The sequence below is a fragment of the Apodemus sylvaticus genome, chromosome 11, assembly GCF_947179515.1.
Source record: "Apodemus sylvaticus chromosome 11, mApoSyl1.1, whole genome shotgun sequence".
Classification (NCBI taxonomy): Eukaryota; Metazoa; Chordata; class Mammalia; order Rodentia; family Muridae; genus Apodemus; species Apodemus sylvaticus.
Window position 1 is genome coordinate 40,560,860 of NC_067482.1, and position 16,822 is coordinate 40,577,681.

The following is a 16,822-nucleotide window of genomic DNA, read 5'->3' on the forward strand; positions in this document are numbered from 1 at the left end:
CCCTCCCAGAAAACCCCTATCCCATCCTCCCTACCCCTGCTTCTATGAGGGTGTTCCTCCACCTACACCACTCCCACATTTTCTGCCCTTGATTCCCCTATGCTGGGGCATCTATTGAGCCTTCATAGAACCAAAGACCTCTCTTGCTATTGATGCTTGACAAGGCAATCCTTTGCTACAAATACAGCTGGGGCCATGTGTACCCCTTGGCTGATGGCTTAGTCCCTGGGAGCTCTAGGGGGTCTGATTGGTTGATATTGTTTTTCTTTCTATGAGGTTGCAAACCCCTTCAGCTCCTTTAGTCCATTCTCTAATTCTTCCATTGAGTACCCTGCACTCAGTCCAATGCTTGGCTGCAAGCATTTCTTGGCATCCATAATAGTGTAGGGGTTTGGTGACTGTTTATGGGATGAATCTCCAGATCAGACAGTCTCTGGATGGCCTTTCCTTCAGTCTCTGCTCTACAGTTTATCTCCAGATATCTCCAGATATTTTGTTCCTTTTCTCAGAAGGACCGAAGCACCCACACCTTGGTCTTCCTTCTTCTTGAGCTTCATGTGGTCTGTGAATTGTATCTTGGGTATTTAGAACATTTGGGCTAATATCCACTTATCAGTGATAAGTTGGAGGACATCTGGGTTGTTTCTAGCTTCTAGCTATTATAAATAAGGGTGCTGTGAACATCATCGAGCATGTGTGCTTATTACATGTTGGAGCATCTTCTGGGTATATGCCCAGGAGTGGTATAGCTGGATCCTCAGGGGACCTCATAAAATTTCAAAGCTTCTATAAGGCAAAGGACACTGTCAAGAGGACAAAATGGCAATCAACAGATTGGGAAAAGATCTTTACCAATCCTACATCTGATAGAGGGCTAATATCCGATATATACAAAGAACTCAAGAATTTAGACTCCAGAGAAATAAATAACCCTATTAAAAATGGGGTACAAAGTTAAACAAAGAGTTTTCAACTGAAGAGTATCAAACGGCTGAGAAGCACCTAAAGAAATGTTCAATATCCTTAATTATCAGGGAAATTCAAATAAAAAAAAACCTTGAGATTTCACCTCACACCAGTCAGAATGGCTAAAACCAAAATCTCAAGCAACAGCAGATGCTGGCAAGGGTGTGGAGAAAAAGCAACACTCCTCCATTGCTGGTGGGATTGCGAGCTGGTACAACCACTCTGGAAATCAGTTTGGCGATTCCTCAGAAAATTAGATTTACCTCTTGATATGCTACCACTACTTAGAAATAGCAGCAGTAAAAGGCTTTTCCAAAACTAAAAACTGTTGAGCATTTACTTATTTTTTAACTTAACATGTAAACAATAGATTGCCTTGTATCATTTTCATGCATTCTTTGTTCATTTCCAATGGCATTCTCTTATGCCTGCCTTGCCCTTTCTCACTGATCCCTCCACAACAGTTCTTCCTCTACTTTAGCATCACGTGTTCCATTCCAGTCTCTTCCTTTCTCCTTCCTCTACCATTAAGATACTATTCTCTTGTCTTGAAATCCCTTCACAGTGCATGAACACACACACACACACACACACACACAAACATGAGAAAGAGAGAGACAGAGAAACAGACAGAGATAGAGACAAAGAGACAGAGAGACATGAGGAGAGAAAGACTCAGAGATAAACATGAGTTCCACAAATGAGACAAAACAATACAAAATATGGCACTAATCTTTTTCTGAGACTGACTTTTTTGCTTAATGAATAGTTTACATTCCATCATTTGTCCTTTAAAGGTTATGGTTTAATTTTTCATTATACTTCGTTAAAATTTCATTGTATATGTGTACTGCATTCTTCCTCCCAATTGTTTGCTTTCACTCTAGAAATGTTCTCATTCAGGAGCCAAGGCTGAGCTTGAACCCTTACTGACCTTGCATCAGTTTCCGAAGTTAACAATTTCTGAACTGCGTTCATATCTTAATGCTTGGTGTGTAGCTATTTCCTCAGAATTGAAACATCACATTCTGATGGTTTAGTAGGCTAAACTTTGGCAGAATCCCTTATAAGATCCGACTGTACTACCCTGTCTTTATTGAATAGACGTTTGCTCACACCTATCCAAGCAGGGGAAATCCACCAGCTTTAAGGACATGTAAAAGATGGAAACCCACCTGCTATCCTTGCTATCTTTGCTGGTGGCCTGCTTTCTAAAGACTTGCTATGCAGTGCTGCTTTTGATTGTTACCCTGAGACTCTTTGAAAGATCAGAGCTGGGAGACTTGCCAACAATTTTGGGTAGTACCTGAAACCTGCTGAGAGAGCATAGAGCTCTAACACCCATGACCTCTCTCAGGTGGCATCCTGCTGCCTCTGAGGGCTGCAGTTCCCACTCTCCCATCTAAATTACTCATTCACATTTGAACTATTACTCTTCTGTGGAAAACCAAAGCTCCTTTCTGTTCACTTATCCCTTACTATCTACCCACTCCATTTTTATAGAGGGGTGGGCAAGATAAGAACCTGTGTGGTAAAAGAAAAGCAAATGTTCTGGGTCCAGCCTGCCCTTACTGCATTCTTTTATCATTTCCTCAACAACAACAACAACAACAACAACAAAAGTAACCATTTGCCATTTCTCCAGTTCTTCATGGGAGAAGATATCTTTAGTGATAAAATCATATTCTGAGGTTCTTGATATTCGGTTGTGCTTATTTATTTACTTACTTCTTTGTTATTAATTATCTATTTTCTTACTTATCTGTTTAATTTTGTGTGTGTATGAATGTCTTACTGTCATGTAATAGAAGACTTCTGCTTTTCAGTTATGTCCTCAGTAAGGTTCAGAAACAGCAGCACCAGATCTTATTTTGTGTGTGGCTTTCAAATCACAGGAGGAAGGAAAAATAGGGGTGGGGATTGAAGTATTGTGAGGAATAGTTTTATGTCAACACTAGATAAAGTCACCTAATTGTATGGGGACCTTAATTAAGAAAATGTCTCCATAAGATCTGGCTATAATAAAACCTAAAGGGAATTTTCTTAATTAGGGATTGATGAGGGAGGATGTGAATGATGCCAATCCTAGGCTAGGAGTCCTGAACCTATAAGAAATCTGGTGGGAGTGAGCCAGTAAGGAGCACACCTTCATGGCCTGTGCATCACATCCTGCCTTCAGGTTCCTGACCTGCTTGAGTACCTTTCCTGACTTCTTCTGCTGATGGGATATAGACGAGTAAGCTTTTCATCCCCAAGTTGCTTTTGAATCACAGCACTTCACCATAGCAATACACCTCCTCCTCATTCTAAGTTTCCTTCTTACATTCATGTTTCTCCTTTAGATGTTTACTATGGTCACCTAACTATATAGGGAACAAAAGTAAGAATTAATAAATTTGACTATAACAAAGCTTTTCTTCTCTTTATACTAAAATAGAATAGCTAAACTAAAGGATCCTGTTTATTTGGCACTTACACACAAAGTTCATCTTTCCGTGGATACTCAACCATGTCCATAGCTGTTCTTCTCTGTCTTCATCCATCCGAGACAGCTTAGATGTTTTCACAGTGTTGAATACATAACAAAAATGTGATACATTTGCACAATGGACTATTACTCAGCTGATAAGAGAAATCAAATAATGAAATTTTCAGGTTAATGGATAGCACTACAAGCACTTACCCTTCATTAATTCCTCCAGACGCCAAAAGACAAACATTGCATGTTTTCTCATGTGTGGATGCTGTTTTTTAAGCTTTAAATGTGCATGTTTCATACAGACTATCCACAGGGATTAGTTAGCTAGTAAGGAACCAAGGAGCAGAATCTTGCAAGGAAGATGGAGTCTTAGAAAGGGACAAAAGGAAAATTCAAATAGGACAATTAAGTAGAGATGGGAATGTGGGAGAGATAAAAGCAGGAATATGGGGAAGGAAAATAATTAACACTAAAGGATTTTTTAAAAACCACATAAAAACTTACTACTATAGAAAAGCTCTCATACATATACATACACATATATACATATATAAACAATTTAAATGGATCAACTATATGTGGTGGTTTGAATAAGAGTAGCATCCATAAGCTCATATATTTGAAAGCTTAGTCACCAGAGAGTAGCACTTGGATGTGCAGTATTGTTGGAGTAGGTGTGGACTTGTTAGAGGAAGTATATAAGTAGGGTGTGCTTTGAGGTTTCAGAAGCCCAAGCTAGACCCAATAGTTCCCTTGCTATCTTCCTGTTCCTGCCAATCTGAATGTAGAATTCTCAGCTACTCTCCAGCATCATGTATGCCTGTAAGCTGCTACGCTTTCCACCATTAGGATAATAGACTAAACCTGTGAAACTATAAGCTAGCCCCAATTAAATGTTTTCTTCTTCACAACAATAGATCATTGAAAATGTCCAATGCCCAGCATGATCCACATCTTTTTGTGTCATCATTCAATGACATTTGTAAATCATCCCAAAACATAACAGACTATTGCTGAAGCTATTGGTTATACTCCATAACCAGACAGTAAGAATCTGGTGTTGAAAATGCCACACACTTATGTAACCGAATACATAAAAACAAATCTAGTGCACAACTAGAAGTCCCCCAATTGGCATATATAATACTGGAAGGTACTATACATACTACCAGGGGAAAAGGTAATCATTGATATCACCCAGCTACAAATACTTTAAGCTACAACACCAACATGCCTACTTGTACAATGATTCCACCAGTGTTATAGGAATAACCACCCACATTTTTACTGGACTGAATGTTCACTGCATGAGTTGTAAACACCCTGTTAATGAGTCAAAGAACCTGGAATTATGTAAGTCATGAAGGAACCCTAAAGGGAAACATCTTACTACTAATGAAAACAGCAATGAAAAGACTTCTAATGAGCATGCACCAGCACAAGATTTGCACATATCAGATAATATTCCATCATGGAGAAAAAGTGGACACATCTTTGACCTGAAAGATATATGTAACTGATAACATCTTGGAGAGTGAAAATCAGCTTTTCTTAATAGAGTGACATTGGGTATATTAAGTACAGTCCAGGGTAGATTTCATGCTCAGGAGTAGTTAGCCAACATAAAACAGATGTGCTTTCTCTCTCTCTCTCTCTCTCTCTCTCTCTCTCTCTCTCTCTCTCTCTCTCTACTTTGTTTGGTTTTAGTTTAAGTTGATCAGAGAATAAGAAAAGGAAGCTACAAATGGGGGGGGGAATAGAGGAAATGAAAGAAGATTATCAAAATATATAACAAATTGCCATCATATTTCTAAGCATGAAGATAGGCAGAGAAACAGAAATTGTGACTGATATCAAGAGGGAGCCAAATAAATGGAACAAACTTGGTGCTTGTGCTACCCAGCTACCAAAATAGTCCCCAGCTATGCCTGCAGCCTGCCATTTCACCCTTGTGAAATGCTAGACCCTCAGAAATACAGCTGACTTTGTAAACAACAGAATATAGCAGGAATAACACAGTGTGACTTCCAATATTAAGTTATGGAGGCTGCAGCTTCTACCACAGAGTCTCTTAGCTTAGGAGTTCTTGGAGCTATAAATGACTACATGGAAATGTTCTAACATTCATACACAGACAGGTCTGCAGCCATGAGCTTCCAACAGTCCAACAATGCCTATTGAAAGCTACCCAGCTGGATTTCCTGTTTGTGGACCATGAGATCCTGTCCTCTGTTCCCTGACTTTACTTGATAAAGACTTTCAAACTGTGCGAAAGTTATTAATTTTAATAATGTGCTCTAGACCTGGCTATATTTTGAGAATTAACAGAATAGTTATTTTACCCAATGTACTCAAATCTGAAAATGCCTATCACACTAATAAGATTTTAAAAGTTATAATCTTACATCTTTACATTTTATTCTATTCAGTCTCACTGTTACATAAATATTCACAACTGAGAGCCCTGCTGATTCTCATGTATAGGTGGCAATGCTGCCTATTCTATCTAGGTCTACATCACATTTTCCTGTATGGTTTTCACAACATACAACTCTCTCCAGGAATTATCTAAGAGTTTATTTATATATATTTATTTATTTTGTCTTAAAGAATTGCTAAGTACTGCAAATCTGTGTATATCACAAGACATGGAGAAGTAGTAAGATGAATTCTGAAGCTGTTCATAAAGCAACAGGAAACTGAAAATCAAAGATGAAAGTTTGTAATTGTGATTTTATCCTGAAAGAGGCTTGAAATAGCTAAAGAGGTTTTTTTGTTGTTGTTGTTTTTTGTTTTTTGTTTTTTGTTAGAAAGGAAGTTTCACAAAAGAACTGGACAAAGTTATTACATGATTTAAAAACATGGTTATTTAGCTATTTAAAAGAAAATCTAAATAAACAAAATTTAATTAACATATATCTTCCTTTAAATATAGTTTTATCAATTTCAGTTGCCAAAGGTGGAATTCTCCTAACTGCCATTCTGATGTTATATGATGTGATATAGGCCCTTTTCTTCCTTTCAGTTGCTCCAAGATAAGTAAACCAGAGATGTCGTCAAATACACCTAGTCAGCAAACTATGATTAGAAATCATAAATAGCTGTAAGTAGTTGAAAGTTCTACTTTCATATAACTGTGCATGCCATTAAGTCTTATAGACATCCTCACTGAATCTCAAAGTATCTCTCTCTAATTCCTCAAACCATTTTTCTTTCTACATTAACTTTATCCTGTTTTCAAGTTATGGAATTGTATTTATTTATTTATTTATTTATTTATTTATTTATTTATTCACTTTATATCCTGATTACAGCCACCCTACCTCCTCTCCAGACAGTCATACCCTTCTCTCATTATCCCTTCCTCTTCTCCTCAGAGAAGGGGAAGCCCCCCCTTGGGTACTGCCTTACCATGGAATCGCAAACAGTAGGACTAAGCACACCCTTTCCCACTGAGGTCTGAACCAGGCAGTCCAGCTAAGAGAAGCAGATCCAATGTTAGGCAAGCGCGTCCGTATCAGCCTCTGCTAGGATTGTTAGGGGACCCACATGAAGACCAAGCTTCACATGTGTAGCATGTGTCCACATACTACAAATGTGTAGGGAGCATATCTCCAGCTCATGCATGCCCTTTGATAAGTGGGTCACTCCCTGTGGGCCCCCATGGGTCCAGGTTAGTGGACTCTGTAGTTCTTGTCATGCCCTTGACCATCCCAGCTTGCCCAATCCTATATCCATAATCCTAAATCCACTCTTCCTTAAGACTCCCTGACACTCTTCCATGAGACTCCCTCAACTCTGCCTGATGTTTGCCTGTGGGTCTATGCATCTGTTTCCATCAGCTGCTAGATGAAACCTCTCAGAAAACAGTTGTGCTAAGCTCTTGTGTATGTTGCACTCTACAAGCATAGAGTATCATTGATAGTGTCAGGTGTTATCTCTCTCCCATGGGATAGGTGTCAAGTTGGGCCAGTCATTGATTGGCCATTCCTTCGGCCTCTACTACATTGTTTTCCCTGCACTGATTTTAGGCAGGACATATTTTGGGTCAGGAGTTTTTCTTTTTTTGTGTGTCCCTCTTCTTCCACTGGAAGTCCTGCCTGACTACAGGAGGTGGTCATTTCAGTCACCATATCCCATATTGCAAGGAGTCTCAGCTAAGATCACTCCCACTGATTCCCATGAGCTTCCCCTGTCCTAGCTCTCTGGCCTAAGATCCCCAAAATTCCCCTACCAATTTCCATTCACTCTCCCAGTCCTTCCCAACTCCCCTCCTCTTCTCCCCACACCTGATTCCCTCCCCACCCCCTCTCTCACTTAGTTCCCTCCCTCCCTCCACCACCAATGTCTCTTTCATTTCCAATTCTGAGTAACTATGATTCGAATGTCCACCCTTGACCCTCCTTGTTACTTGAGTTTCTTTGGGTCTCAAAGAAACAGGCATCATTCTCCTGTATTTTATGTCTAATGTCTACTTATCAGTGAAAATATACCCTGAGTGTCATTCTGGGTCTGGGTTCCCTCACTCAGGATGACATTCTCTAGTTCCATCCATGTGCCTGCAAATTTCATGATGTCTTTGCTTTTTAATAACTGAGTACTTTTCCATTGTGAATGTGCACCACATTTTCATTATCCTTTCTTCAATAGAAGGACATCTAGGTTGTTTCCAGTTTCTGGCTATTACGAATAAAGATGGTATGAATGTAGTTGAACAAGTATCCTTGCAGTATAGTGAAACATCTTTGGGCACATGCCTATATCTGGGTCCTGGAGTAGAACTATTCCAATTTTCTGGAAAACTGACAAATTGATTTCCAAAGTGATTATATAAGTTTGCACTCCCACCAGCAATGGAGGATATTTCTTTCCTTTGTTCCACATCCTCTCCAGCATGTACTATCACTAGAGTTTTTTATCTTAGCCTTTCTGACAGATGTTAAAATAGAGTATCAGGGTCATTTTGATTTGCATTTCCCTGATTACTAAGGACATTGGACATTTCCTTACCTTCTTCTTGGCTATTAGAAATTCCTCTGTTAAGTCTCTATTTAGCTCTATAACCCATTTTTCAATTGTGTAATTTGGTTTGTTGATGTGTAATTTCGTGGGTTATTTATATTTTGAATACTAGTCTTCTGTTATATAAAGAATTGGTGAAAATCTTTTCTCATTCTGTAGGTTGCCTTTTTGTCTTGTTGATGGTGTCTGTAGCCTTGTAGAAGCTTTTCAGTTTCATGAAGTTCCATTTATTAATTGTTGATCTTAGTGTCTGAGCTATTGGTGTTCTGTTCAAGAAGTTGTCACCTGTGCCAATGTGTTCAAATCAGTTCCCCTCATTTTCTTCTATTAGGTTTAGTGTGTCTAGTTTTATTTTTCTTAAATCTTTATTACATTATTTTGTTTACTTTCATTGCAAAAGTTGCTCACCATTTTGGTCTCCTCTCTCTGAGTTCTTTACTCCATCTCCCCAACTTCTGACCTTAGGCAAATGATAATTCAAAGTTTAAAAAAAAGAAGAGAGTCACAAATAAAGATTGGCCTCCAAATGCAAAAATAAAAAGAACAAGAAAAAAGCAAGCTGATTTTCAGCTTAACCTTGCCATTGGGAAATTCACTCAAAACACATTTGAGTTGCCACTGAAAACTTTTATGACCCCAGGTACACATGCAAGTCTTTTCTGGGAAGACTTTTATTTTTATAGAATGGGCTGTGTTCATGTCTTTCCTAGCTATGGACATGGATATAACTGAAGTAGGCAGGCAAGGCCCTGAGCAGTGTGCACAACTCAACATTTTTCTTCTGTGTTTTATCAAATATGACCTTGGAAGGGCTCTTAGAGTTCAGAAATGAAATATAACAGAGAGATAGAATCTGTCAAAAGGCCTTTGACACACTTGGGGGAATTCTTTTTATAACTGTCTTGTCCAGTTTAGAGGGGGCATCGGAGACTAAGAACTCCTAGTTTGCTGAACTACTCTGGCTCTTCTTTGAGGCCTAAAATCCTGATCTCTGGCTTTCTACCCTAAACCATCATGTCTATTCCTTTAACAGTGCTGTCTTAATAATTTTAAAAACTCACCGCAACAGGAATCTGTATAGTACAATGACTCCACGTACAATCTCGGGATGAGAAGACTTCCTCATAATTCCATATCTTGATCTATCTGTGAGCACCATGAACTCTTACAGATATCCCACTTAAAGTATCCTACCTCACAGTAGCTCTCAAATTCCCAAAAGTATTTTTTTCTCTCTAAACTGCTTCTATAAACTTGGACATTTTAAGAAGTCTGTTGAGATCCCTTAAATAGATTAGCCAACTGACTGATTCTATTAATAAACTTATTTATAATTCAATAACAATATTAATATTAGTTTCTAAAAAAGATTTTTCATCTGCAGTAGCACCTTATAATTTTAAATTGTACTTAAAGAAAAAGTTGTTCTTTTTGTATTATAATAATCATTTCTATTTTTAATCTGGCTTGATTACTTGAAATGACAGATTTAATTTCTTTTTAGCTTTTCCAAATTTAAATAAACATCTGGTGCTAACTTACATTAACTAATTACCTTCAATTTTTTAGATTTCATATTGTGAGGAAACATGTATCTTAACTCATTTGATGGTTGGGAAGGAGGAAACTCCATCTGAAGCCTGAGTTTAGTTGATAATTTTAACCATGAATTTTAGAAACAGGTTTATATCAATCTTAAGACAGTTTGAATCGTTTATAGCAATTACAAAAATCACAGATTGTGTTATACTATGGAGAGAATCATGTACTTCTTCACAGAAAGTCCAGCAGGATCTATTCAGAAGTCCAGAAGATAACAGCCATGTGTTATCCTGTGTGATTATCTGTAGAGATGGTCAGTAAGATTCAGCACCAGTACTAGAGAGACAACACGAAGTGTCTAGTTCTTCTACCACCTAGTAATAACTTTTCACAATTACTACTCTTCCCATGAAACAGACCTAGAATTCTAGCTAAAATACATATAGTTGCTGCAAATGCTCCAATTCTCTATTATTTCTACAGCCCAACTAAAGCTGTCTCTTTGTCTTTGAATCCCAACAATGTCCACTTACCTGTTAAAAGTTGACTCGATTACAGCTGCCCTCTTCCTCTATCACCCCTGCATTTGGCACTAGAAGGTCCAGTAGCCAGGTAAAACCTTAACCCTAAAGTACACCGGCTCATTTTACCTTCGTTACCAATAACCTCGCACTCCACGTTACCAGTAAACTCTTTGAACTACATCCTAGAATGTGCTTTCTCCAAATATTATTTCATTATGCAATGCTTAAAGCCTTTTATCTTTACCTCAAATTTTTGAAAATAGTGCCATAGTTTTCACACATCTTTATGGGAAGAGCAAAACAACCAGACTTGAAAAGACAAACCTCTATTGCTTAACTCTACATGACAAAAATCTGAATCTCCACACAAATACATACTCTGCTCGTCTACACTCTCATCCACATGCATTCAGGCACTGCCTTGGTCAGCATCATATGCAATGCCTTGGTCAGCATCATATGCAATTCTGATTGACAGATGATTTCAGGTAACACGGAACAAAAATATTGAGGAGAGTGACTTTGAGAAGTCTAGTCACCTGTGTCCCACCATCACTAAAGGGTCACAATTTATATAACTTTTTCCTAAAAGCCATGATGCATGTGTTCTTTTATCATCTATCTACCCATTTATCATCTATCTATCATCTATTTTTCTTTTCATTGCTAGAGAATATAATGTGTAACAGTATCCTGCTTGTTCTTTCTATGCTTTCATATGCTTATTTGATGGCCAAATTAGTACATAGAAGCTCTAATTTGTTACAAGTTTTAAAGGGTATCGTCTACTTTCTGTTGGAACTTGATTGGTAGACTCATGATAGCTTTAAAATATTTCGTTCCAACTCCAGTTCGGTGTGGCTGTCCATTAGCATCTGTATCATCAACACTCTTCATCATTTCACTTCCTCATATTGTCTGTGTACATGCTTTTCTCTAAAATGTGCTTCAAATCAACTATATACTTCTTGTCATAGGGCTACCCTGCTAAATAAGTGGACTAGTAAAAATCAGACCCTGGAGTGACTTTTGTGTAGAGGTGTATGAAGTAAAACACAAGTTGTTGACCAACATGACTGAGGACTGAGGATGTTCGAGCATTCTCCTGTCATTTTTTCCCCAAATGAAACCAAAAGAGCCCTGCATAGGGGAGCATGTGAAATCTGGTACTGAAACTGTGAGCAAAACCACAGATGTCAAAGGGATAGGACAGCCTAATAGGAAACCTATAAGGGGTGAACTCTTGCCGCTTAAATATGGCCTACCTTGTTTCAGGTACCTAAAAAGAGCCTAGAGAATTGGTCAAAGTTGATGATTTAAGGAGAATCTGCTGCTGCAGAGCCACACATGGCCTCTGAAGCTTTGCCTCTCTTTTATGACAAATGGACGAATTAGCTAGAATCTGACACAGATTTTTAACCCTAGCTCATACATGAATTGGTAAAATGATAGGTCTACCCAAATAGATGGATGATTAAAAAGTAGGACTGTTGAGTGACACTTACTCCCCCAAAGAGTACAAAACTTACTGAAACCAGAATTTCAAAGGAGCAGAATAGTAGTGATGAACTACTTAGAGAAACTACACAGAACTATTCTTTCCGATTGGCACCACTGCTCCAAGCACATCTCTAAAGCAAATAACCTTCCCTATACATATAGCATTTCAAATAGTTGCATTTCTTATTTAAAAAGTGCAGCTAATAGCAATGCTGCCCACTAAACGTATGGTCTGGTAGTCATGTAAACAACATGACTTAGAATTATTTTCTTTTTCTTAGATAACAGGGGAGAAAATACCCTTAATTTTAAAAGCAAAAACAAAAGCTTAAGGAACAGGCCTAGATCTGGATCTATAATTCCTAGAAGTCTTCTTTTTGTAGTTCTTCCTTAGATCTCATCAGGGAGAAGCTATGGGAGAGGATAAGGCCATGGTCTTCTGCTCAGCTGGACCTGTAGGCTTTAGCTGATGACAAGTTTTGCTGAAGCCTTTGCTGTACTGGCAGGAAACACCTGCTGTGGCATTGAATAAAGCTGTTCCAGGGGTGTGAGGTTTTCTGAATTCCCTGAGCCAGCACAGTAACTTAAGATTCACTGAAAACTACAAGGCTGAGTGTTAACAGTGCCCCTGTAGCCTCTGTGCTTCCGCCCCTCCAAAGACTTGTATAGGGCTTTCTTACCTGCACTGAAACTCTTTTTAAAACTTACAGCTGCTTCTATTCCCTATCCAAGCCTGAGATTGATCAAATCAATACCAAACTCTTCTTTTTTTCTATAAGCCAGGCTTGTCACCCTCTTCAAAATACTAAATTAATATAGCCTGTCTCATAGCATGCTTCATATAAAAAAGGAGCTCAATAGAAAAGAAAACCAAAGGATTCAGAAGAGAAAAAATATGTCACACACACCCCCAAAAGGAATCTTAAAAGATGAGGGATGAACAAGGCAATGAGAAAAACAAGGAAAATTGAAAACAGACTCCAAGATTCAAATATGGGTCATTTGTTCCCATCAAAATTGCAATCACGTAGTTCCTAATATTTCATAGACGTTCATCACACTGCTATCTTCCACATTCTTTGAAAATCAGAATGGACATTTGAAAGATAATCAATGGTGGGAAAAGTCTACTTAACTGACTATTTAATTTTAATTTGTGATTATTTGTTGGGTTCTATAGCTACCTGCAGCTATTATGAAGTGGGTTTCTGGAACAGAAGCTGAGGGATGAATAGGGAAGGGGCGAAAAGAAGAATGGCTAAGACAATATTCACTGATCAAAGCCGGAAACTTTAATGGCGCCAGATCTTTTAACAGTTTGGGCAAACCCTTCCCCCCAGACTCCGGGCTGAGTTCCGGTGGAAGTTGTCTAGCTTCTCTTGGAGGTCCTTGTCTTGACTGCTCCAGCAGCTGGGTGGGTCCCCTGCTTAATTCAGGAATTCCTAGACCTGGAGGAACAATGAACTTAACCTTTACTTTGAGCACTCCACCCTAGGTGGAGCAGGATCCTGGCTTTCTGGGAGACGTTAACCTTGACCATAGTCAAGTACACTCTTAGCACTCCACCCAAGGATAAAAATTCCTGCTTTAACCTACTTCCCTATTATGTCCTAAAGGCAGATTCCTGCCCAAAGCCAGGGATTGTCCTTGACCAAAGTCAAACTCAAACCACGCACTTGACTGCCCCAGTATGGCTCTGTACAATTATTAGATCTGTTAGAAAACAAACTCTGTAGAACAGAAACTACATCATCAATATTCACCAATCCTTTAAAACATCTCCCATGATCCCAGATCTCTCTTCCAGTGTGTCTGTCTGACTCTCTCTCTCTCTCTCTCTCTCTCTCTCTCTCTCTCTCTCTCTCTCTCTTAGGTCCCCACTGAGATGACCTTTTGTTCTCACCCACCCACGCCCGCCCCAATAAATCTCTTACATTAGATCTGTTGCATGGTGTGATCTCTTTGCTACATGCCTTGGACCCAATCTGTCAAGGGACTTCTTGATATGCTTTGTAAAATGTGGTACGCTGTGGAGGGAAGGTGTGCCTAGCTGGTCCATACTGAGGTACCCACTGTTGTGTTCATAAAAAGAGAAAGAGATTTTAAAGAATATGCCCAGTGGGCATCCCTCCCCCCCCCCACCCCAAGAGACCAGACACACACCAACATGGTATAGAATAGAGTTTATTCAGGGCAGAGGATGGGAGTTAATGGGGTAGTGGAGGCAGAAAAGGCAGAGAGAGGGAGAGAGTAGAGCAATGGAGGCTGGCCATGACCACGTGGAGAGAGGGGGAGGGGAGGAGAACCCAAGAGGGCCAAGAGGAGAGTAAGAGAAAGAGAGAGCAAGGGGGAAGAGAAGAGTTAAGAGAGGGAGGAGGGGCCTAGCACCCTCTTTTATAGCCTACCTGGCTATTACCAGGAAACTGTGGGTAGGGTTATACCTGGCTGTTGCCAGGTGGTTGTGGGGTAGAGCTAAGCAGAATCCTAGCACCTATCTCCTGAAGTACCTGTCATATGACAGGTTAAATATAAAATAAAGTTTATTTGGAGATATGGGAAGTAGAGTTGAGATGGAAGTAGATGCAAAGAGAGGGGACAGAAAAGGACTCCACACACACACACACACACACACACACACATGCAAAGAGAAGGGGATGGAGGGAGAGAACAGAAGGGAGAGGACAGAAAGAGAAGAGGGAGGCCTCGAACACATGGAGAGAGAGCAGAGGTAAGGAGAGAGAGAGTGCAGAAAGAGGCCAGAAAGAGAGAAAGAGATCTGAGAGAGAAAAGGATCAGAGAGTGATAAAGAGGCCAAATAGTCCTTATTATAGCAAACCAGGCTCACATCTGGGTGTTGCTAGGTAACTGTTGGACGGAGCCTAAAAGAAACGCCAATAGGTTAACACTTGTAAAACTAAATCCTAACGGGATAATTTTCAGACGTAGAAGAAATGATCGAGCATGTATAGTAATAAATTGTGCTTTTTCATAACTTCACTTTGAGGAGAATAACGATGATATGGACATGAAAGAATTAAATGATGAATACATTTCTATAAGCCAGGCTTGTCACCCTCTTCAAAATACTAAATTAATATAGCCTGTCTCATAGCATGCTTGGCATGAAAAGGAGCTCAGTAGACAAGAAAACCAAAGGATTCAGAAGAGAAAAAAAACATCATCCCTCCCCAAGAAAAAGGAATCTTAAAAGATGAGGAATGCCCTGTCCAGCTGGGGAGCAGATTTTCTGGCAGGGAGTGGCACCTTGAAAAGCACCTGTCAGCAGGGGTGTATCCTATTCCTAACACTTTTTGAAAAACAGTTTCTCCATGAGGAGGTTCCTGCCTGGTCTTCCAGAATCCAACAGTGAGGAAGAGTCAGCAGGCCGGAAGCTGCTGAGCACTGGCCTCTGCAGAATGAACGAAGCAGAGTCTCTCTCGGAGGTCCTGGGATAGTACAGTGTGGCCCATATCCTGGACATCTAGAGAGCAGAGCAGGAGTCAGGCCTTTCCCTATGCAAATCAGGCTTGGGCCTACTAAACTCCATTGAAACAAAAGCCTTATCAAGAAGGCAGTTAAGCTTCTATTTACCTGCCAAGCAACTGGCATCTCTGAGATCATTTGACTGCCAGTCTGCTAATCTAACCCATAGGCTTGGAAGGCCTCTATGCCTGCTGCAGGATTTCCTTCTTTGTTGCACCCCACACCCCACATTCCTCCCCCCGCCCCACTAAAGCTATAGGAGCTCCTCGCCCTGCCATTTCAGTAAATGAGCTGTCCTCCCAAACAGACACTTGGTTGTTCATACTTGGCCCTCCCTGCCAGAGAACCTGCTTCCCAGCTCCTCCACACCCTGAGACATCAATGGCCAGTCAGTAGCAGGGAACCCACACTTACCCACCGCTATAGAGCAGTCAGGTATAGGTTTAGAAACCCTAAGGGAGGCAGTTCTCCGTGAAATAGACAAGCATCTAAGAAACAAGCAGCTGATGTGATCTGAAGCAAGCTTCACCCAGAGAAAAGACATGAGGAATGCATTTCCAGGCAACTAGTGCAGGTTCTGTATATTTATTACAGTTTGCTCCTTAGAAGTAGCTTTTAATAGGAGAGACATGAGATTTTTACCTTCAGGACTAGGTCTAATATGTCTGGCTTGATCCCACTCATAAAGACATATAGTACCAGGGTTCATCGACTGTAAAATTGTCAGTAATATTTCCCTCCTATATAAATATAATTATACTAATCAAAATATCATTAATTTTCAAACAAGTAATATTTATGCATACCTACTTAATTTGAAACCAGATTAGGTTTATTATAAAGCTTTTTCTGGATGGACTCTTGGATTTAGGTGGTCTTAATGAGTTCAAACTTTATATTTATATATTTTAATGAGGCCTATAAAATCCAAGATACAACTCTTTCAAGAAATTGCTGTGTCTTGAATGTTGTATGAAGCATAATTTACTGCTCTCAACTCTGGCCATGGCTGATAGTAACTCCATAGAATACTCAGGAGGAAGTATTCAATAGATTTAGCTTATCCGCTGAAACATTATGATAGTACGCGAAAGTCTGTGCTTATTTGTGCAGCCACTGGTAGACTAGAAAATCAACATTAAAAAGAGTCAGGGGTTTGAGAAGCATCCCTGAGTTGCCCTTTTTATTAGGATATATGGCTTAAATGGAGCCAATATGAATAGATTTGTATTTATGTACATGTATTATGTAACAATAATAACTAAAAAAACATGGAGTTTAGAGAAAGAGAATATGAGGGTAATAA